The following is a 6,263-nucleotide window of genomic DNA, read 5'->3' as shown; positions in this document are numbered from 1 at the left end:
TATATATATATATATATATGTATGAAAATAAAATATATAGTTTATATTCATATAAAAGAAGAAAAAGAAAATAGACTAGAAAGTTAATAATAAACACTTAACTGCCCAATTTCCATTTACTTTTTCTTCTTTTATGTATGTATGTATGTATGTATGTATATACACAAGTAAAATTCTGTGATAATCACTTGTCAGTTTTACAATTCTAGTGTAGTTTTTAGTGATTAAATTGTTTTGCATCCCTGTTATTCACTTTCAGCAAGGTGGACTGATGCATTTGTAGGAAATGTTACAAGCTGTTACAAGCTGTTGACATCCCATAGTGATTTTTACCATTCGCTTTGTGATGTACCATACATAAAATAATTTATGGAAACTCCTTAAACATCCACACTTGTGTAATTCATGCAAGTCAAAACAAAGGGGGGTAGTTATGTAACGTTGAAAATGAAGAATTGATCAATTATCAAGTGTAACACTCTTAGCACCGCTTGTAAACTGAGGTTCATTAGTGATTCCTGTCGAGTCTCCAAATGAGAAATACGTATATGTAATTATCCGATAGACTCCTCAGTTAAAGTTAACTATATGTCAGTCAGTGCAGTAAGCAAACATTATACAATAAAAAATGTCTGATGTTCTATTAATGGAATTTAACAGATACTTCTTTGGATGCGTGGAAGGTGAGATAATCAGGGTTTGGGATCAAACGTTGGAATTGTTCGTACAATATATAGTAAATACGTCCTGTCTAGAGTAAGTTTTTGTTAACTTCCTTTACTCTCCTACTTCAACTACAGATATGCCGTGCACATTTCTAGTCAATACTCTATCAACATCATACTGCTTACTGAATATTATGTCTGAGTTTTATTCCGTTGGATGTCTTCCATTTAAAATATCTCAAAGTGTAAAATGCTTTAATTCTGAAATTCGAAATTGTTTTCGGTTCTTGGTCAGACATATCACATACGCATAAATCGAAACTGAAAGTTATCGTCAAATGATGATATCAAATATATTTCCTCACACTATTTTGGAATAATACTTGAAAACAAAACGACTGGTTATCTTCCAGAATAATCCGCATTAATAACAAAACAATGACATTTTGCAGCAACTTCTAATTTCTTAAGATAACAAAGTAGAGCAGTGGTGAGATAAGTAGAACGAATTACTAAATATTCATATCGACTTACATGAAACTCACTTTACAAGTCCAGGATGTGATATAAATTGATTTGATATGCAATAATAATGGAGACACGATATACATTAGCGAAATTATGGAAATGTGTTAATAATTATATTAAAATGTATAGAACTATATTATCACCTTCGAATTTGAGATACAAACACTCATAACTGCTTTCTTTTAAATTTTCACTCCATGAGATTGATACCATGAAATTCCTCGAAGTGACCTCTGCCATTTAAGCTTAATTAAAATATAGTTTCTTTGAAAATAGAAAACTTAATTATACTTAAATCCAATTTTTTTGCCTTACATATATTCTTTCATGATGTTTTACCTCACAAATCTTTTCATACAAATTTTTGTTGCATGAGAACGAAACAATGAAATACTTCATGTTTTCTTCTATCATTAAAGTTACGATAAATATATTTTGCTTTTAAAATAAAAGAATTTATTCAGATCCAAACTTGATTGGTGGCGTAACTTACACTCCTATAACGTTGCTACAAATTTTAAAGCAAAGTTTTTTTTCTAGGGAATCAAAAGTCAATCTCTTTATGCCAAAATGTAGCTCGGGACCCGCCATCTACGAAAATGTTAACTGTTTTAATTAGGTTAAGAACTGAATTAGCTACAAGCTCTGAAATATGCTGCGTGTGAATAAATTGCGGTTTTAAGAATATTATTCAATTACTATCGTAGTTGGCTGATATAATAGATAGATAGATAGATAGATAGATAGATAGCTAGATAGCTAGCTAGATAGATAGATAGATAGATAGATAGATAGATAGATAGATAGATAGATAGATTCATACATAAATACATACATACATACATACATACATACATACATACATACATACATGCATACACACATGCATACATTCATTCTTAATACTGAAAAACAAGCTGTAACTGCTGAACAAAGGACTCAATACACTATATAGAGGAAATATCATTTATTACCAATAGAGTTAACTGTGAAGTTGACTTCGAAGTCTTGGAAAAGTTGTTAAGCAAACAGCAGTCTGAAAAAGGGAAGAATTGCAATAATAGAGAGAAACTATACTTAAGTTATGAAGAAGGTAACAAGTAGACATATTTACGCGCGTGCGCTTGTATGTGTGTGTTTATGAATATAAATACATAAATACATAGATAGATACATAGATGAATATATCTGATATTGTGTGTACAAATACATGTAAAACTGTCATTGATATGTTTAGAGCTCAGGCCCACTTCCTTTAGATTCGATAAGTAACTTCTGAAAAGTTTTTAATTCACAGAAAATGTAGAGAAAATGTAGGGAAATAAAGATAAGTACAAGTTTATATTATAGCTCCTACGCGGATCTGTTTGGATCTCTACAATAGGTGTATCAAGGACATTTATATACTCAAACATTACATGTTGACAGGGAGCAATTTATTTCGTTAATTTACAGATGTGATGTCTGGAGTTGGATGGACGGCAAGGCATGTTGTAAGTATTTTGGTAAGGAAATAGAAGGAAAGGAATTGGATAAGAAAGAAAAATCAATTATTCTTTTATTTCTTTCTTTATGACTGTCTTTCCTTTCTTCTTTCTTCTTCCCTTTTGCTGCTTTCCTCTTCTTTCTGTCTATCTAGTTTTCTTTCTAGGGTATAAGTGTATTTTGATGAAAAGATTATATACATACATGGAAATACGCATGAATGCATATATTCAAAATCACGCGTGTCTGTAAACGTACACAAAATATGCATGCCCCATATACAAATATGAATGCACGCGTATATCTAAAAGAAACTTTGCCCAGATATTTGCACCCTGCAACAACGAAACATATCCATATTCACAAATGCAAATGCACGGCAACCACTTACATATAACCACATAAGCATAGCTTGTGTGCAAACACCCACGCGTATAAAAACATGAAAGCATATTCGTACACACAGATGCACAAAGACACCCACCCACACAGACATACACACACATACACATGTATGAAAAGCATATATAAAGAGAAAATACCTTTACGTGGCATTTTAACTAAAAAAAAAAAAGTATCCAGATCACGGACATATCACGAAACCTGTCTTAAAATTAAGTTGTACACGTTGGATATTATAGTCGTAGTTATACTATTCCTGAAAAGAACGGATGTGATTGTCACACCCAGAATACCTTCGATCATCGGCCTCTTAGAGAGCGGTTGAGCTGAGGCTAAGTAACCGTTGTTACAAGAAAAGGGAAAACACTAAGCAGGGTACGAAATAGAAAATCAATTTACCTTTTCTAACGATTTTACATCTCATTGGAGAATTGTACATCAAGTGAAGCAAAATTTGTTTTACATGTGATATTTGTGTCATGTAGGTCTTTGGCTGGTAAAGTGAAAGTATAATCTGATGATACCAGAGAATAACAGCTCGAAGTAAGCGGGATTTCCTCCTTTTTGGTGAAATTGTATGATTTACCAGGTTTTGTTACAATCCACATAAAGGTTTCATGCGATTTAAAAGGTACGCCAATATCTGCTATACATCTTAAGTGTCTTATTTCATTGCCTCCTTCATTAAATCCTTCGGCAACATCGAGACTCTCTAAGGTAGATTTTGCTGCAAAGATAACAATCTAATATAGCAAAATGTTAGAACAATATGCTTTGCATATTAATAAGACTATTGGGTGGTTTCACTAATATAAACTAGAATCTTCATACTAAACTAAAATGGTTAACACCATACGAATTGATCTTCATGCTGGACCCTGTGAACTTACACTCGCATACACACACGCACACAGAGGCCCACACACATATACACACGCGCATGGACAAGCACACACAGACATACACACATGCTCAAACAGATACACACACATTCACACAGATACACACACACATATACACACACCCTCATACACACACACACACACACACACACACACACACACACACACACACACACACACACACACACACACACACACACACACACACACACACTACTAACAGTTCTGTTTATTTCCTGTTTTTTGTGCTGCTACTCCTAGGTTGGATTCGTAGCGGTAGCAAAGACAGTTGAATGATCTCCCTTGCAAGAAAGTTTATTGAATAATTAGCGTTCTAAGTTTCTCGAAGCATCTGTATCATAAGATGTGATTCTTAATTATTCAAGAAATTTAGCGTAACTCTTGGAAGTTTCTAGAATGTATAGCGTTCCATTAATAAAAACAGCCTGCTAACCCGGCTCTTCTCTTCTTAATCGATTAAACTTAGAGCCATTCACGTCATTGCTATGTCCGTCTATTTCTCTATGCCACATGACTTAGCTGTTATTTCTATATTTCCTGTCTCTGAACTTTCTTGCATAGATTACTTCATTCGACTAGTTTGATTATGTATCATCATCAACCATTATATAAAATATATTTTTATGCAGTAAATATATAGTCCTTGAATTTATTCTTCATTTCTATATGAACTCTTGCAATAATATACACGTAGCCCCATCAACACCTGGTACTGACTCAATATAACCACTACGTAAATTGGTGACCCCGACGTGATACGAACACGCAACCTACTGATCTGTTAAAACCCTGGATGGTCACGTTATAAATAGAAAGTTGCCTGTCTCTTGCAACGCGCCAGCATGTCACTGTCATTTTTTGCCATTCGTGTGCACACACTCCCTGCCTCAGTCACGCTCTGACTGGCATTTTCTGCCCTCTTTGCACGCAAAACGACACTGCTATTTGGACTGTCTCAAATAAATCCTGTTCTCTATACATTTCCTTGGATTCGGTTTCCCGAGATGCACAATTTTCTCTACCTTCATATTGCATGCACAAACACACACGTTACAGAAGTTTGAACGTTGATTTTTCAGTTTGGACCTGAAATATTGCATTTATTCCATTCTGTTTTCATCAGTTTTTGATATTTTATGATGTATACTTTTTTGTTACTGTTATTGTATACCGTTACCTCTGCCTAAAGGATAGCAAGATAGCTGACCGATCTTCCTTGCAAAAAAGATTATGGAGTAACCTCCCGTTCTAAGTTTCTCGGAGCATCTGTTTCATGAGAATTGATTCTTACTTATTCAAGAAAAATTTAACGTTTGAACATTTTAATGAACTCTCTTCCTACAAAACAGGAATTTTTCTCCATTTAAATTTTTTAAAGATTATATCATATCCTTTAATATTTAGATTATCACTCAAATACCATTCCCATCGAAAGCCTAATTTCTGGTTCACCCCCATACCACGTTGAAGTGATTCTTGGCAGGATTAATTTCGACTTCACCAATTATCTAAAGCATTACACTCCGAAATTTATGCTTATTATTGATCTCATATTGAATCATATATTTTGTATTAATCAAGCAATATTTAATTTCAGATATATATATTTTTTGCATAGGAGGCTTTTCATTTCATTTGATTTGGTTCAATGTGGCAAAAAGCAATGCAAATGATATTACATATTGTACAAATTATATTTTAGACAATATAAACACATTAATAATTTTGTATTTAAAATAAATGAGGGATACAAATAAAACATTTGTTTTCAGATCTCTCACATAATAATTAGACAAGGGGGGTGACCAGGTAAACACAAAGAAGTATTGAAAAAAACGAAAATGGACAAATATTGAGGCAACAGTTGGAACGCTGCCAGAGAAGCAAATAGAGACAATAGAGCCAGGTTGTATAATAATAATAATAATAATAATAATAATAATAATAATAATAATAATAATAATAATAATAATAATAATAATAAAGACGAAAACCAAAGCGAAATGTGAATATGAAGAGGTTCTTTATGTAAATATTGTTAAAAGAATTATTAATTAATATAACTCATTATAATACAATAAAACTTATATAAAAATAGATTTTACAATACAAAGAATATTTTAACATAACGTATATGCAACTTTAACCAAGTTGAAGAAAATGAATGGAAATTTACATAGTCAAGGCTCGTTTGATCTCGACTCAACAATTATTTGATTATTTAACCTAGACCAGTCCTGAACTAGCAAACCTACAATCA

The 6,263-nt window shown here is 32.6% G+C and overlaps 1 protein-coding gene across 5 annotated transcripts in view; it reads right to left on the bottom strand.

The window, feature by feature from the left end:
• Positions 1–6,263, bottom strand: part of LOC128250267 (uncharacterized) — an 80,442-nt gene that overhangs the window by 19,935 nt on the left and 54,244 nt on the right. For all 5 annotated transcript variants that reach the window (XM_052975005.1, XM_052975006.1, XM_052975009.1 and 2 more), the window contains 2 exons: positions 3,480–3,807; positions 2,168–2,229 (listed from right to left, as the gene is read on the bottom strand). The gene's annotated coding sequence lies outside the window, so the exon portion shown is untranslated. The remainder of the gene's footprint in view (positions 1–2,167; positions 2,230–3,479; positions 3,808–6,263) is intronic.

This window comes from Octopus bimaculoides, chromosome 20, assembly GCF_001194135.2.
Source record: "Octopus bimaculoides isolate UCB-OBI-ISO-001 chromosome 20, ASM119413v2, whole genome shotgun sequence".
In the NCBI taxonomy this organism is placed as follows: domain Eukaryota; kingdom Metazoa; phylum Mollusca; class Cephalopoda; order Octopoda; family Octopodidae; genus Octopus; species Octopus bimaculoides.
Note: the sequence above shows the minus strand (reverse complement) of the source record. Positions and strands in the feature narration are given on the sequence as shown.